General features: G+C 43.6%; 1 protein-coding gene across 1 annotated transcript in view; it reads left to right on the forward strand.

The window, feature by feature from the left end:
• The first annotated feature begins 2543 nt into the window (after positions 1-2543).
• Lypd6 (LY6/PLAUR domain containing 6) overlaps positions 2544-18229 on the forward strand; it is a 70356-nt gene continuing 54670 nt past the window's right edge. The window contains exon 1 of the mRNA XM_013517504.1: positions 2544-2562. The gene's annotated coding sequence lies outside the window, so the exon portion shown is untranslated. The remainder of the gene's footprint in view (positions 2563-18229) is intronic.

Genomic DNA, 18229 nt, shown 5'->3' on the forward strand with positions numbered 1-18229 from the left:
GTGAGGAAAGCAACCATCGCAAGAGAAGAAAAGCTAATGTAGAGAATGTCCCGGGAGCCGTGTGAAGGAAAGGATATGAACAGACAACGAAGGAAACGGTGTGCCCTCAAGTGCTCTGACGAAGTCAGGTAAGACGACAACTGAGCACTGACCCTGGCACCGCCATCCCGGAGGTCTAGCTGCGGGCTGTCTAGAGGGAGTGGAGGGCAGATGATTCTTTTGGAGGGAGTTTGAAATAGAATACAAGGAGAGGCATTGGAGACAAAAACGCAAAGAGTTTTGCTGCAAAAAGGAATAGAAGAAGTAGCTTGGTACCTTATACAGGAGCATTAGTAAAGAGAACACTCTGTTACTTGGTTAGGTTTTTGCTTTTAGATGGGCAAAACAGCAGCCTGTTAGTTTGCGGCTGGCACTGATTCAGTAGAGAGTGAGCAGTTAATGATATCAAGTGGAGGAGTGCTGTGTAGTGGGAAGGGGTAGGGTTTACTGGAGAGGCTGCCCCGTGACAGTTCGTCCTGTAGAAGAGGAGGGAGGTAGAATGTACGGGCTAGATGCTGGCAGCCAGATAGACGTAGTGGTAAGAGGGCACAAAAATTCTTTTCTGTTTCTTCAGATTTCTCAGTGAAGTCAAAGCTGATCACCAAAAGAGGGTACTACCTGGGTAGGGAATGGTTGAAATTTGAGGGGGAAAGAGAAGAAATAGCAGTGCCATCCAAGAGAGGGGCTATGAATGGCCTAATGTCTAATACTGTGGACTGATTTCTAATGGTGGTGGTTTTTTGGACCTTCTTCTGTTAGGACTTTTCCTTCACCAAATGCTTTTGCCTACCTCAGTGGACCCTGAGATAGCAAAAAGAGTTGGGTATTCTACAACTGTACAACTTAAAGTCAAAATATGAGTCTTAAGTCCCGGTCTTCTGAGTTACAGTATAGATTTCTTTTCCTCTATTAATACTCTTTTTAAAGGACTCCTAATTACAGATGATATCCAGGTATGAAAGTACTCTGGGGATCTCTGTTCCCCATCTGTGTTTTATTGCTGTGAATGGTTCTAGAGAGAAAAGATCAGGTGAAGCACTTTTTGTCAATGACTGTTAAGTTTCCGTTTCATCATTTTCAGTTCAAGTCCAGTTTTGAGCAAGTTTAATAGTGAGAAAATCCTTGCAGAGCTTAAAAATGAAATTTGCTTAATAGGAAAAACATAGCCTTGCTAATGGAAGTTCTGGTTTCTTTCCAGACCATAAGTACGTTTTTAGAAATGCTTTCACTAACACAAGAAGTTGTAATTTTCTTACGTGCAAAGTATTATTATAAATAGGGATGAGGTGTATTGAATTATTCTTCTTATGTTGCAATCACATCGCATATGCTAATTGTGTCATATGCATAAGTAATATTGTGTTAAATATCTATCATTTTCCTTTAGGTGTGATTAGAATTTCTAAAGTAGGATTGATTATTTCCCAATTGTATTAGAAGTAGATTAATCAGCGTCAAGTGCTACATCTCCTCAAAGTGCCTACTCTTAGAATGAACTCTTCAACACACTCCATCCCCTGAGTGTGTGCTCTTGCACTCACCCTCTGTTAGACCTGATTCTGTGGCCTTAAATCGTGTTTATGACGTTGCCATGGACATCAGTCCGCGTGTCCCTTTGTGTTACGCCTATATCATAAATCATTGGAGTTTCTAAGTCTCTCAACAGCTTGTTTCAAATTTTGTGTTAGATTTAGTGTCAGCACAACTTAACTGTGAAAAGCTTTTTCATAGAGAAAAGCTATAAGAATTGAAATCATTTCAGGATGTTTATGAAAGTAGTGGTCACTCAAATGGGTAGACTGTTATGATTCTGTTAGCTCATCAACTTAAAAGAAATTTATGAGACTATTCTGGACTGTCCTCCTCCAGAATCTTTAAGGTAAACTAGAGTTTCTCATACTATTAACACTCATATTTCGCCTAGATATAAGGCAATAGGTGTTAATTGGAGTCTACGGTCATCTGTGAAACAGCCTCCAAGGAGAATGGTGTGAATAACAACTTTAAATGTTAAGTATCTGGTTTATAAAGGAAATCCTCCAACAAATGCTTTTTTAAATTAAAAAAAGTTCCTAAAGTATTCTGTGGTAAAATATACACAATATAAAGCTTACCAGTTTGACCATTTTTGTGATCATTTAAAAGTGGGGTTGGGGATATAGCTCAGTGGCACAGCGCCTGCCTGGCAAACGGGAGGTCTTGAGTTCGAGTCCCTGCATGCCCTCCCCAAAATGTATATTTCAGTGGCATTAATTATATTCACAGTGTGGTGCAAGCATCACTACTTTTCCAGCCTTTCTCATTGCCCCAAGTCTGATAAGTGCTCTTAGATGTCATGGAAATATTCAAAGTTTTATGTATAGTTGACTTACATTAATATGGCTTGAGATTTAATAGATCAGAAAAAGAGTCTGGGGTCAGAACCATCCAATAGTATTCATGTTGTAATGTGCTCATTTCTTACCAGGCTGAGCTTACCACATCTTTGGACTCATTGATTATTGTGAAACCTCAGCTTCTCAGGTGAGATGTCTGCTTTCCTAAGCCTGCTCCTAATGCTGTTATCAAAGCACCACAAAATTAAACCTGACACCTGTGAGCTTCAGATCAAAGAGAATGGATGATCATGTGTGTTGCTGCATGTACAGTCCAAAGATTAAAGTCGCTTCAGTTTAAAGAGACCCCAAGTAACGGATGATGAAGGAAGTAGTACATGAATGAGAGCGAGAGAAACTTTCATCTCACTAAGTCATCATGGGTCAAAGCCTTCCGTGAACCGTGTACAAGCCATAAGAAGGGAACCAATTTGGTAAATTCCAGTGAACTGAGCAAATTTGTAGCTTTTCCATTTATAGCATTGGTACAATTGCTTTTAGGTAACAGTGATAATGATTTTCTGGTAAGTGAGACTATATATATCAGTAAATAATACAACTTCGTTTCCCAGGTGCCGTGTGCTTGCTATGATCTGTACCTCTTTTTTTTTAACCTACAAAGTGTATTTTCATCCTAAGCATTAAATTAAACTTTGTTTCTTTTGTGAAGACTTTCTCTGTTTCCATAGACAGTCATTAAATCTTGCTTTATGGTCCAATAATATCCGCCAAAAAATCCATACTATACAGTCGTCACATTAAATTCTCATTTTCCTTACTGTAAGCTTCTCAAGGATAAGAGCCGTTTCTTATTCCTGTGTTTATTTTCAGTATAGTTCCTAGCACACACTGGAAACTCATTAAATATTTGTGGACTAGCTGAATAAACTCATGGCTCTAAGCCTCCATACTTGAGTTTTCATGTTTTCACGGTGTCTCAGTTATAGGACGTTTACATTTTATATTCTAGGGCAATCCGCAAGAGCACAAAGAGCCCAATTTTATGTATTGAGGCAGTGGACATTTTCATTTGTGACGTAACTGGAAGTCAGAGTACTGATGGGGAATTCCTGGGTATTTGACAGGGACCTTAGAAAAGTGGAGATAGCATGCCCAGTAACAGTTCCTATGTTTGTCCTAGGCCTTGCTAAGACTCCAGGGGCCATGATTCCCCGACATCCCCTAGGCTGGGGGTGAAACTGTCAAGTCGTCGCTGTCTGCTCGTGCAGGTGCCCCTTGCTGGCTGTTGACATGGACATTGTTAGGGGAAACTCCCGCTGGGTACTTGCCGTACAGTTGTGGTGTTGCGACGACAGCTGGTCCCGAGGAGGACGTGGCATATGGCGGACAGCCCGTCTCACAGCGTTGCTGCGGGTCTCCCTGACGAGCCAGAGGACGGCTCTGTGCCCATGCTTATGCAGCAGCTCTGCTTTCAGGTGCTTCACGAACCCTTTTTTCCTTTCTCTTCACTCTTCCCTAAGTTTTCTTTTGATTGCTCCTGTACTCTGAAGGCAGTAGGGTTCACTCTCGTTGGTGAAGTTCCTAGTGGCAGGGCATGAATGAGTAAGATGCTGTATTCACAGAGGAGCTTCTGAATCCAGTCTACCTGTCTTACAGACCCCATTGCCTGGGGCGCCCCTTCCAGCGTGTGGCGTTGAGGTCAGTGCCTCTGGAAGGCACACTTCTCCCACCAGGCTCCCAAACAGGACAAGCTCAGCCCGGGCATATTGGGTATATCTGAGTTCAACTGTACTAAAGACAGGCCGTGGTGTGCTGAAGAAATTCACAATTGGGAGAAGTAGAACTGGGTCCTGCTGCTAGTCATGTCCACGTAAAGGTACCTTGGTGACTTTTTCTTAAGAATATGAGGAATCATGTGGTCTTCTAAACCAAGCAGTTGGACAGTTGGGGAGATTTACTTTCTGCAACTGCAATGATGGGTGAGTGCAGTGAAAACACTTACACTGGTGTCGTACAGCAGTGAGATTTTCCTTTCCCACGGTTAAGAGACAGAGAAATCAAGGCTTGTTTGTTTGTGCCCTTCGCAGAACACGGTGGCCACAGGAAAGAGGAATGAGAGACGGAGACAGAGACCGACTGGCTAGTAGAGCTGCGTGTAGGGCGGGGCTGGGATTCCCTTCCAGGAGTTGGACACTCAGGAGCAGAGCGTTTAGCTCTGGAAGACAGCCGCTGTTCCCCACGTGTGGGGTTTTGTAACTCGGCGAAAGATGAGGAAACCCCACCAAAACCTATAATTACCCCTATAATTGCCTATTTTTTCTGAAATGAAAATATTCTTAAAACTTAATCCATATGTACTTTACCCCTGTGAATGATAGTGTAGGGAGTTATCCCTTCTTGAAGAAAGAACACTGAACCGAGTTTAGTTATTACTTTGAGGAAAGGAAAATCTTGGAAAACAGTAATGGCAGGGCTATAGGCTTTGCTTCCTGTAATTCTTAGAATATTTTTATTTCCATGACAGCTGCCTGAGCGTTTCCCCCCTTTGTAGGATGATTTTCAAATGTCTCATCCACCGAGGGCTTTAAATTTTAATCCTGTTATTGACATGGAAGTCCTGATTTTCTGCTTCTTACTGATCTCATCCTCTTGACTTCAGCTGTTGGAAACTTCTCGCTGAAAGAAGCCTGATTGCAGTGCACAGTGTTCAGCTGTGAGGGTGGAAATGGGTCCTTGATGATCAGATGCGGAGTGAGAACCTCTTACCTGCTTCCCAGATTGAAACTGTGAGAGCCTTGCTGGTAGACATATTCCCAACTGCTAAAATCAAGGAGGCTAATGGAGCTTCTGAAAAGACAAAGGGTTTATGTAATGTGTGCTGTAGTCAACACTGAATAGGAGGTTCTGGTAGACCACAGCTAGTGCCCCCTTCCTGTAGTCCAGCAGCAGATCATTGTATGTGATCCTTATGTACCCCATCCTTTGAGTATACATGACAAAACAAATTGAGGACATGGGAGACTTGGGATGTCTTCTAGTCAGCTTTGTATGTAGTACACAGGTCAGGGCTCACCATCCGCCGTCTTCTTCCCAGTACTGTGAATATAGAATTCTGCTGTCCACTGCATCAGAACCACAGGACTGTTTCCTAGGAAAACTAGGGGTACAGTGGAAATTGATGACACCAGCTAGAAAAAGCTCAGTGTGCTCAGTGTGACATAGCTCCTTCCATCAACGCTGAGGTACCTCTTCCAGAAAGTCAACTCCTTCTTGGTTTGAGGTTCATTTTTGTAGTAACTCTTGGTTCCCAGATGAACATCTGAATATAAGACTTTTCAAAAGTGTGTAGACTCAAGGGGGAATATTGGGATTGAGTATGAAGAATAGGTGGGGAAGAAAATGCTTAGGACAGCTAGTTTCTCACATTTAGTCCTCTGGATGCTTTTCTCTCAAGCTAAATTAGAGGTCTTTGGCTGCCTGCCCGGTAGAAGGAAGCAAGCTGGCATCTACTGTTCTTCTTCATCTTGCCCTTTATTAAAGCAGCACTGGTTAGTATGTTAGTTCACTGATTCATTATTTTATTTATTTAGTAAATGTAAACATGAGACGTGTAGCGTGGCGGCACTGTCAGATGCTGCAGATGCAGAGACAAGTGGGGCAGGTAGCAGCTTGGAGGAGCCTAGTTGTGCGGAGAGGCAGCCTTTAGACAGCACCAGGATACTGGACGTGCTCTGGGAGTGGTGCTGAGGAAGCTGTGGGAAAGGACTGGGGAGCAGGTCTAAAGGGGGTCTGTTTATGCTGAGATGGACGGAGGAGTGCTCGTTGGGCAGATGATGTGCAGGACACAGTCCTAGCACAGAAAATAGATCAGGTGTGCAGGGGGCCAGAATAGTGATAATAAAATCACCTGAGAGAAGGGGAGGATGTGTTTCGTCAAGACCTGGAACATCTCAGTTATCGTTGCGTGTGTTACCCAAAACCAAGGTTCACCCCTGTTCCTCTTGACACATAGAAGGTGAGATCTGGATTGGAGATGACCTGGGTGTTACACTAAGAAGTTCTGATTCCTTCTAAAAATTTGCTAGGGAGCATAGAAGGATTTGAAGTTGGGAATCACAGGTCCTTATTTTCATTTTGGGAAGGTGTTGTGACTATTATAAGCGACTAAACCTAACTTAAATCACCCTTTGTAAAAAGAGGGTTTTTCCCCTTACATAAATGTGAGATCTGCGGCAGTATTCTGGCTTTGAGTTGAGTAGAACCTGGGGTCAAAATGGTGCCATCAGAACTCTGTTCTCCCCTAGTCTTTGGGTCTTGGCCATCTCTCTGTGTATGTCTTTCTCTCTGCTTTTTTTCTGTAAGTCTCTGTCTTCCTCCTGGTTCTCCCTCGGCACTTCTCTTCTATAAGCTGTCTGGATTCTCAGCAGCCTTCTTCATGTATTCAGAAGGCTCATTGACGCCTTTAAAATTACAGCCTACGTGGTACACTGTCAGAAAAGGAGAGGATCTTTCTCGAGCTCTGGGGAGAGGAGTTCAGAGAGTTCTCTGGTTGGCCTTGGTTGATCATATGCCTCTTTCGAACCAGCACTTGCAGCTAGGGAGATACATATTCCGTTTGGGTCTGGGCAAGATGCCACCTATCTAGCAGTGTGCGGGACTAACTTCTCTGCTTGGGATGGCTTCCCACTTGGCACAAGCGTTTAGTAGCTGCAAACAAAGGCAACAGGAAAACAGCAAAAATTCTAGCTACCGTAGTCTCCTGCAGTGTAGAGGATGTGATTGAGGGGAAGGCAGAAGAAGGAATAAAATAAAAATATTCTTTGCTCTAAATGTTTTTAAATAATGACTTGAACTTTATTTGAACAATTAAATAGGCATGACTACCTTTCTCTCACTATTTTCTCTTTCTTTTGGTCTAAACTTGGTCTTCGAAGACAGAGGGAGTTAAATATTTGACTGAATTTCTACAGAAATAGAAAATAGTATAAATTGATGCTCTGTACCACAGACACACGAAGTCACAGCATCCTGAACTGGTCACAGAAATTCAGAAACATAGTGCTTTTATATGAAAACAGATGGATATTTAATGGAGTAGAGTGGAATTTGTATTGTAAAAGCAAACAATGCAACCTGAGGCATCAAGGAATTTTCTCCTTTCTGTTCTGGCTGCATCTGAAGACCTTGGGTAGGCTGTGAACCATACCGTGCGACAGGGAAGAGTTAAGAGGTGAAGGCTGAGGAGCCCTGGAATCCATCGTTCAGCAAAGCCACATGCAGTAAGTCCCTGGGCAGAAAGGATGTGTCAGGAGGGCTCGCTGGGGAGTAGCTAAGGCCCATGGAACTCTCACAGCTCCGCAGTGAGAGGAGGGTGCTGGCAAGGTGGGTGTGGTGGGGGCAGGCGGAAAGAGTCATGCAATCCTGTTTCAGTGCTTGGCTTCTTTTTATAAGATGGTCAGTGACATTTAAAAGCCTGTTCTGCACGTATTCTTAGCTTCACTGAAGTTGAAATACCTTTTCCCCTGTCTCTGTTAGAATTTTATGAGCTAGTCAGGTAAACCTGCTTTCAATAACATTGAAGTGAATGGTACTTACTATGACTTGCATTGGAAATATTAAAAATTTCCAACAACCTGATGAATTTGAGCTTTCTAGTACTGGACATATTTTACTCCTTCCCTAGAAAGATTAGGAAAGTTCCTTGCCCAGTAGATTGGGTTAGTACTCTATGCACATTTTGTTAAATTACATGGCAGGCATTGTCTGATCAAGTTACAACGTAGAATTTAAAGATCAGTTATGCTGTGATTTTAGGGGAGAGTAAATAGAAGTTAAAAAATACCCTAAATTTTGATCTTCAAAGATTGATCAAATTGTAGTCTCCTTTGTGACTTTTGGTTTTTCTCCGGTACCGGGAACCGAACTCACGACCTTGTGCTTGCCAGGCAGGCGCTTTTGCCGCTGAGCTAAATCCCCAGCCCCACCTTTGTGACTTTTGATGAAGCACTTTTCTTAGTTTCCATTCTGCTAACCTTCTCCCCTGCCTTTCCATAGGAAGCCCTTTCATGGTAGAAATTCTGTCCTGTGCATTCCTGGGAAGGCCAGGAGCCAGTCAAAGTGGTTGGGGAATATTAGAGGAGAGTACCACTCTCTTATTGTTGATTTGATAAGGCTTTTCTGACTTCACTGAAATCAAGAAATCTGAAGAAATTAAAATTTTATAACATAGAAATATTGTAGTCATAGCTAGGCATAGAACTAGCTTCAGGGAAAATGATAGATGTAGGTATTTAAAGGATGAAGACCAAGTCAGAGAAACATGGAAATTAAAAGCAGAGAAGCTAAAATGTCCCCATTTCTTACTGCATGACCTGAGGGAACATTTAGGCTTCTCAGTATACAGACTGAATCCAGGGATGTTTTCATCCCGTGGCTACATTTGAACAGAAGCGAAGTCACCTGGGATGCAGACTTTTGACAATCACTACGGTGGTACTTAGGTTTGCTATCTACTTCTGTTCCATAAAATCTTGCATTTAAGGCCAAGTTCTCTCTTTGAGCCAAGTCTTGAGTTTCTAATGATTCCACTACCTGCCAGGCTACAGACCACCTGTGTCTGGTTAGGACAAGAACCCAAGCTCTCTCTCTTGGAGTTCAGTACAGTGGATCCACTCTAATGTGCTGATTACAATTATTTTGCATTTAATTTCCCTCTGCAGATATTTTGTTCAGGTGTTTCATTCCTACTGTGGACCCTGAGTAATTCTCAAAGGGCCATATCCTGACCTCGATAGGAACCTTGACTGGTGTTGATTATCTTTAACCTTGCAGTGGTTAACCCTTCACTCCCATCCTTCCACTTGGTTCTCTCACCTCTTACCCTCAGCATCTTCTTATGTCATCTCTGTTGTGAATCATTTATTGTCCGTTTATTGGAAAGAGATGGGGTACCCTTCTCCCTAGGAGACACCCCTATGTGCTGTAGCTCTGACTAATGACTTGGTGGTTCTCTCTGGGTTGGGGATTTTGGGAGACCTGGCTTCTTCCCAGGGTCTCCTGTTTCCTGTCATTCAGTACTTCTCATATCATTGCAGATTAAGTGATTGTCATTCAGACCTCGTTTAGTGGTTCTACCTAGGGATAGTTGACCTTTCGACTTTCTGGAAAATACTTTGAAGCATTGCTGCTTGGAACTGTAGTAGCAGTACCCACCCCTTTGGCCATGCAGGCTTTGTCCCTATTGCTTATCCCATGAGGGTACGTATCCTTATCTCAAATCTTACTGGCCTTGGGGTAATTAATTCTGTTCTCATCTTAGTATTATGACTTACTAACGTCCTGCAGAAAATACTACAATCCATTAGGTTATGTATTAGTTAATTAAATGAAACCATTGGTTGATATACTTTACGGATGATGAACAGGTTATGGCACACATGCTGCAGAGATAATTGGGCTCATATATAGATCCTTCTTTGGAGAAATTCATAACTAATAAAAACAGCTTCTACTGACCAAGCAAATGTGCTATGTTGGATAATGTTATAAGTGTTTTCTGTGTATTCCTCCTAACATTCATAATAAGTGATACTCGTATCCCATTTTACTGAGGCAAGGATTGAGATCCTTGCTAGAGGCAGAATCACTCTCATTGTGGAGGTTCATGTGTCTTCAGAGGCAAAGCTATGCTATACATCTGTGAATTCTCAAAAAGTAATATACAGGTTATAATTAATAACCTACTACAGGAGGAGAAAACATTTTCAGCCATTCTCTTGATATGCATTGTATTTGTTCAGTGGGTGGGTGATGGATCAATTCCTGCTATGTGCCAGGTGCTGAGACAGTCTGGAGCTTTGAAGGAGAGGAAGACTTGGCTTTTTCCCTGAGCATCTCACAGGTGCGTGGAGAAGCCCCTTGCTCAGCAGTACTGACACTCTGATGTGGAAAGTTCTTAAAAGCATCCTGAGCTTTCTCATGTTCCAAACTCTGTCCCTCCCCCTTCTTTATTGATGTGAGGACAAACATTCTTTGCTTGAAATAACTCACGTCAAAGGGTGGCATAGACTACTGTGGATATCACTTATGTTTGTAGGGGTTTTAAAAAAAAACATTGTGTTCCTGGAGCTCTGTGGTTTTGGTGTTGAGGTCAGAGTCTACAAAAGGTGCAAAGACAGTGTAATTATATTTCACGTTTATGCAGCCCTTACAATCTATACAGTGCTTTCTGTGTGTGCTGTTTAGTTTCATCATCATAAGGATAGATTGCTGACCCCTGTTTCACAACACTGATTCTTAGAGGTCACTCGAGAGCACGTGATGAGCCAGGTGTGACCCTGAGTTCTCATTCTCTGTGACAAAAGGGTGGTAACCCTTTTGATTAGAGACAGAGGTTTTGCTGCAGAATGAAGCTTTCTGAAAGAAGAGAAAGTATACTGAACAAAAGAAAGCATGGTCGGATGCATTCCAAGCGAGGGACAAGCAGTATGCCTTCACCAGGACGCATGTTTGGCATCGAGGCCCAAGAAACAGAGCCATAGTCACGGAAGGCAGACGTCTCAGTCAGCTCCGGCTGCCATGGCAAAGACTGACTGGCTTGAACAGCAGATGTTTATTTTCTCATCGTTCTGGAGGTCTAAACAAGATTCCCGTTGATTTAGGTCCTAGTGAGGGCCTGCTCTCTGACTTGTAAACCACTCCCCTCTTGTTGTGTCCTCACAATGTGCCGTGAAGGGAGTTTGTTTTCTGGTGTCTCTTCCTGTAAAGACACCGACCCCACCGTGAAAGTCCCATCCTCCTAACCTCGTGTGAACTTAGTATCTCCAAATGCTGTCACATCAGGGGTTTGGGCATTCACACTGGATTTTGGGAGACAACACAGTTTAGTTCATTGTAACAGGTATGATGATGTCTTAGTTATTTTCTCATTGCGGAGACAAAATACCTGACACTCAAAGTTAAAGGAGGAGAGGTTTAGTTAGCTCACAGTGTGTAGAGGTTTCAGTTCCTAGTTGGCTGGCTCCAAGGCAGGGTGGCATGGTAGAGGATGTACAATCCATGGTTAAGCAGTAAGCAAAGCAAAGCAGGCAGAAGGCAGCAGCAAACGATAAGCAATAAGCCTCTTGCTATCCCTTGTATCTTATCCAGGCTGCTAACTGTTCGGGGGGGTAGCAGTCACACCCTTAATCGTAGCATCCCATCCTTGATCCCAGCATCACACACCCTAGATCCAGCCACTTCCAAAAACCCCACGTATGACTGCATGAGGCTTTGGGGGAACAGCTGGACACAAGCCATAACAGATGGCATAGAGTTTAGACTTTAGAAGAAGACTTCACTCTGGAACACTTGGGATAAATAGGTGACCATATAAGTGTACTCCTAAAATGCACAACTGATGTGACTGTAGGAAACACTCTGTTGGTATTTGTTTGAACTATGAAAAGACTGCAGTCTGAGTGTGTAACATATACTTCAGCTTTTCTGTAAGCTCCATGGAAATTCACAGGGTGATCATCAGTCCCCTGGGGAAAAGGGAAGGTATGATTACATTGTAGTGAGTGTTGCTGCCATTCACATAAGTATGATGCGGCAGTACAGAGGTGTTATGTTATTTATTTCTTTTTGAAGCTGCACAAAGATATTTGCTATCTGCTCTTTTGCGTTTCTTTAGATCCAGATTTGAAGCCCTTGGGAAAGTTTCTTGTCCACTGAGAGGATATTGCTTTTTCTATGATCCCCTTGGAAGCAGTAATCCTTGTACCTTGTAATGAAAATGCACCTATGAGCTCATGTTCTTTCAGCGTAGCCATCTGATTGGGTAGAGCCTCACATAAGCTTTTTCTTATTTCTGGAGTTAAAGTGATTCAGTGACAACTATAAAAACCTTTTTCCATGGTAATTATAATTAGACATCTGAATACATTTGTGCATCTATAGCTTTTCAGTTTCACATGTAAATAGATGTCATCAGAGTATTCTGGGTGCTGATTTAGCTTGAAGAGTTTCCATTTAAAACACACTCTTGTGTTTCTAGCATTTTCAGCATCATGGCAACTGAAGTCGGTCTGGTCATAAATGACTACGGGTGAGCGTGTTAATGCAGAGCTCTTCTCTGTGTGCTGATAACAGTGTTATTTTCAACTCACAACTACAGAAGCATAAATTTTGAAAATAAATAGCCTCCAGGTTTCTTTCTCAGCATATCAAATGGAGCGAAAGAGCTATTTACCAAGCTTGAAGGCTCTCAGAGTGGGCAGGCAGAGATGAGGGTGGTGGGCAGGGATGTGGCATGCCAAGTGTGGTCCTGCCTGTCACGCATGGGAAGCTGGCAGGCAGCAGACCATGCTGCGCTCAGGAACTGCTTTTGGGACAAGGTATCCTGGAACATCAGAGGTATTGTACACAAATCTGAGAAAGATTAAGGGATCTGGGTTGCTCAGTACTGTGAGAGAAGATGAGCTTAGTTTTCTCCAGATAGCAAGACTAGAGAGAGTTTTTAAAGTATTTAACTGGAGGGTTTTTTAATTCCCTTGGAACTTGTTACTTGTATTAGCTCCTGGGGCTTTGACACACTGACTGCTAAATGTATGGCTGTACCAGGATGGCTTGTTCTCTTTGTGGTAGGCATTAAATACCATGGTGCCTATTGAGAAAGGATGGTCTGCTCCAGACCTGATGATGGCGGTAGGAGGTACGTACTATAGAAAGCACACTAGCAAATTGGGCCATTTGACAGTCTAAAATAAAAAATGCAGTAATCAGCCTACTCTGTTGCAATCTTAGTAGAATGATGAAAGTACAGCATTAGTCACTCTCTCATCACTGGACATAACTCCCAACACTCACCGCTTAAAGGAGGAGAGGTTGACTTGGCTCATGGTTTTGGGGGATTCAGTCCCCGGATGGCAGATTCCAAGGCAGGTGCATCATGGCAGAAGGGCGTGGTAGAGGCAAAAGCTGCTTAATTCGCAGCAGCTGGGAAGGAGAACAGGGGCGCAGAGCCAGGGAGGAGGGGCGAGGGACCATATAAAGTACCCAAGGTCACACCTCCAAGACCAGCGAGACAGACTCAGAAGTGTGCTTTGCGGGTCCCCTCGTCAGTCAAGCGGGCACCATTAAGCTTAACCGTCACAAGCACTTACAACTTGTGTGGGAAGTCAAAGCAAGTGTTTTTGACTCAACTCTTAACACCCAGGGAAATTATCTCCTGCCATTATACAGTGGTTTCAAGGAAATCAGCTGGTAGTCTTTGTTTCTCTAAATGGGATGACTTTAAAGCCTTCAGTGCTTCTATGATCTGCCTCTTGCTCTGAGTCCCAGTTTTGCTACATTAGGCAGAGTTATCATTAGGTGCCCCACTAAACTGGAAAGAATACTAACAGCAGCAGTTAGGATTCTAGGTCAGGCACTGTATCTCAGGCTTTCATTCTCCACTTTGGTTAAACCACACAAACAATATAAGGAACTCCTAACCCAACTTGGCATCCATTCTAAGTACTTTTTAAAGTTAAATTTTACCCTAAATTTATGTCATAATTTCAAACACGCTTTTGTAATGAAATTTATTTTCCTGGTTACATAATGTAAAAATCGTCTGAAATTCCATGCTTGTGATGACCACTGTTTTGGTTGGGATCTAAAATGTCTCCCAGAAGTCTCAAGTGTTTGGGAGATGCCTAGATCACAGGGTGCTGTACCCACCAGTGGATTCGACCACCGAGGGGTTCATAGCGGACTCACCATGAGGAAGTGGGGCCTGGTAAGATGTGGGTCACAGGGAGCAGGACGTGGAGAGGTGCATTCTCATCCCGGGTCCTCCCTTAGCTCCCTTACTTCCTGGCTACAGGGGGTTGAGACCCTTTCCTCTGCTGTGCCCTTCTGCTGTTCTGTTTCTGCCATGGAACCAGCCGGCTGTGGATGGAAAGTGAGTAAATTAAACCTTTCCTCCTTTCATGTGTGGATGTAGGGCATTGCATCCCAGCGACAGGGAAGCGACTGAAAGAACCATGAACATGTAGGTGTGCATCCTTTTCTATATTTCTCTGACTCATTCTATCTTCTCACACAGTAATGTGTGATATATAACTAACTTTTCAGTAATTCAGTCATATTGTGCATTCTGTATTTTATCATAGATAACTTTTTAAGATCACAGTGCTTCCTTCACATCCGAACTCCCCCATACCACCATCATCCAGTGCTGTACAACCTAATTTATATACACTGCATTTCTCCCCATGTTTATGTGACCGTTTACAAATGTGTATATTTATGTTTTGTTTTGTGTAAAAAAAGTTGTCCAAAACAGTCTTGGCTGTGTGCTCAGGATCCATTATCTACTGTTCTAAATCATGGAGAAGATATTCTGAAATTAGCAAGATTATTATAATATACGTCACCTGCATGTCACTTTTCTTACTCAGAAATACCTTGTGCACTTGACTTCTTGGGACAGTATAGGGGCCAGCATCCTAATGGCCTTAAAACGGACGTGAGTAGGAACCTCGCCTGTTTTCTCTTATGCTTAATCAGCTGTGTGTCCAGTACAGTGGACCGCAGTACTTGCTTGGTCTTGCTGAAGTTTGTGTCTTAGTTATGTCTGGTATAACAAAATACTACAGGCTGGATAACTTACAGACAACAGCAGTTCACCTCTCACAGTTCTAGGGGCTGCAGAGTTGAGGGCTGGTTCGTTTCTTTTTCTGGTTCCTGGCTGCCCTGGGTTCAGTTTCTCTTCCTCTGCCATCGCCCTCTGCAATCTTATTACTACCGTGGAGCCGGCCTTTCAGTGCATGGGTGACACTGTGAGGTGAAGTAAACCTCTGTCCGTTAACCTGAGGGTTAGGGTGCTCTGTCCCTGCAAGGAGGGAAATGACAAAGACAGACAGTCATTCTGCCAATGGGAGTGGAGCCCTCTTGACCTCATCCCTTCCCAGCTTCCCGTATCAGCATATTGGGGATTAGGCTCAGCCAGACATTCTGACAGCAGCACTTCTCTCGATAATGGATTTATCCTGGAGCTCATCAGTCTGTTTTGTATCTATGACTGTGCTGTGCTTTGATTCAAAGGATTTAAGACTGGTCTGGCCCACCATCACTCTTTTTTCAAAAACTTCCTGCCGGTTTTGGGATGTTTAATCTTATCTAAATATGTGTGATATCCACTTTCAACACTGTGCTTGTAGTTATATATGTAGATGTGGAATTTTTCTATTTATTGTATATGAGTTTTGAATTTATATACTTCTAGCAGCGTGGGAGAGTTTATGATATGATAGTAACGAATGGCTTTCACAGTGTAATGATGGTGACGTCAGATACACATTCATATATATGAGGACCAAACGGTCCTACAAAAATGAAAATAGTTGTTATTAATATTAATTTTAATCTTATGGAAATGTCACCTTGAAAATAGGATACAATAGGAGTTATTTATTAACCACACCATGACTTTTCCAAGTACTCGGGTAAACCAGCAGTGCTCCTAAATCCATTTGGAACACTAAAAAAGATTTTTGTGGGTTTTACCCAGGTGAGGTGCTCTGATGAATAGTCGCCACGTTGGTAAGGCACAGAATAGCTCAGGGGGCCTCCCAAGGGGTCGCAAACAATAGAAAATGTGTTATGAAACTAGAGCTGCCCAGCAGAGTGATGGATGTACGTGCATTTTGGGTGTCACGCCATTCCAACGTACTACCACCATTTTGTCAGACAATGAACTTATATACTTCGAATGTTTCATTCTAATACTGTTAGAGTTTTCCAACTCCCCTTGTAGATATAAAGCTCTAACCTTACCAACTAGCTAATCAAATTCATTCATTGGCTCTAGTAGTTTTTATTTTTAAACCAGAGTTTGATTTTCTAGTAGTATAAACTTTTCACTAACAAAAAAGGAAAATTTTTCTTTCTACTCACCACACTTCCAAAGTGGGAAGAATGAAGTCCTCTATGGTAAAGAAGCAAATCTGTTCAGTAAGAGTTGTCTGGGAACGTTATCCCTGTTTTGGCTTTTACCTTTGCTTGTTGCTTAATTTGTGTGTTCTAAGAAAAACAGGATTGCCAAAGCTTGGTTGGACCACTTCTTACGGGTTTGCACCGCACCCTCTTTCCAGGAGCCATGGACGCTTGAATGTCTCCTGGGCTTTGGGTGGAGAAACGGTGTGACTGTCAGAAGGGGTGCAGCTGGTGAGAGCAGAAGCACACCAGGCACATCCCTGCCCACGTCTCCAGCTGCTCACGGGGCACCGGCACTGGAGACGGCCCTGCGTGGAGGTGAGGGAGTCTCTCCAGTGGCCTGGTGCTCCTGCCTCTGAGAGAAAATGTAATGAGGTGTCCCCACCCCGCTATCAGTAGTGCATCTGAGCTCTTCTTACTCCTTCTTCGGCCCCGCGGGTTACCCTCTAAGTGCTCTTACTGGAGATGAGGAAGAAATGGCTTTGCAAACCTTCCCTCGGGACTGATAGGTCTAAGTCTCAGATGGCTGGGGAGTGGACAGAGAGCAACCTCAGTGCGGCAGACCAGTGATTTCAAGGGGACACAAGGAAAGGGGCAGAATGTGGTCATGAGTGGAGCAGTCTTGTTCCAGATGGCAACCTGCCTGACCCAGGGTACGCTTCCCGGTACCCCCAGGGGTGACGGGGGTGACACCAGTCAGGTTGCCAAGGAATCTCCTGGGATAGTCAGCCTTTGCTCTCCCTTCTTTCCATTTAACCCTTCCATTTTCTGGAGTGTAGACAGGAAGCCCGAAGGTGTGGCTGTCGTTTCCGCGGCGTGGAGAGGGAAAGGTAGCCACCACAGGGAGGGGCACGCGTGTGTGTGCGCCTGCGCGGCCACCTCCCTGAAGGAGAGAGGAACAGACGTTCAGACGAAGTGTCTTTAGGTGCAAGGATATGACTCATGTAAACTTTCTGGCAGAAACTACAAATATGTGAGCCATTGTACTTGAGTTATTTTATTGGCTTTTGATTACCTATCATGTCGAAATTCTCTGATAACACAGACATTCCTGAAGTTTGCTGTTTGATCATTTTACATAAACTTCAAGGAACCTTAATTATGTGTTTGGATGCAAGCAAAGGATTCAGAGAAATTGATTTTGGGTATGAGCATTTGCTCTAAATTTGGGGACCTCTTCACATGGAAATAAGTGAGTAGTAAGTCTTAAATAGCACGAGCTAGGTGTGTGAGATTGACTTCCGTTTGGATGCTTCTGGGTACAGCCTTACTCCAAGGCAACGTAGGCGTTTGTTTTTCTCAGTAATAGGAAGCATGGAAGCAGGCAGTCTGAGCAGGTGTGACAGCGTGGGGCGGCTGGCCTCGTCCCATTCTTCCCACTTCGCGCCCCTGAAATGACGGCCGCATCTTTGCGCTCGTTGTCTACACTCCAGGAAATGGAAGGGTTAAATGGGAAGACAGGAAGGTGAACATGAGGATTCCTTGGCAACATGACCGGTGGCTGCCACCTCTGTCTCGGGCAGGAATAAGTCTCCATCCCCCGTGGGGAATCCCGGGAAGCATATCCTGGGTCAGGCAGGTTGCCACCTCGAACAAGATGTTCTGTTTGTAATGAAAAAGAGTTGACTGGTTTTGGATATCAAACCAGAAGTGCCTGTCCCAGTGTCCTTCACCATTCCCCTCTGTCCTCTTCCAGTTGGCTTCTGCTTACCTGTAAGGCATCCACCTGGTCATGTCTGCCAGGGAGGCCCCTTTGAGCCCTGGGTGGAGGTGAAGCCTACTTGAGCACTGTGTTTTTTAGTCACATCCAACATAACCTTTAACTTCTCTGTAGCATGGAAATCACTACATGGAAATCTGTGGAAATCACTGCTATTATACAAGTGCTACCT

This window comes from Chinchilla lanigera, unplaced genomic scaffold, assembly GCF_000276665.1.
Source record: "Chinchilla lanigera isolate Chin_1 unplaced genomic scaffold, ChiLan1.0 scaffold00039, whole genome shotgun sequence".
Classification (NCBI taxonomy): Eukaryota; Metazoa; Chordata; class Mammalia; order Rodentia; family Chinchillidae; genus Chinchilla; species Chinchilla lanigera.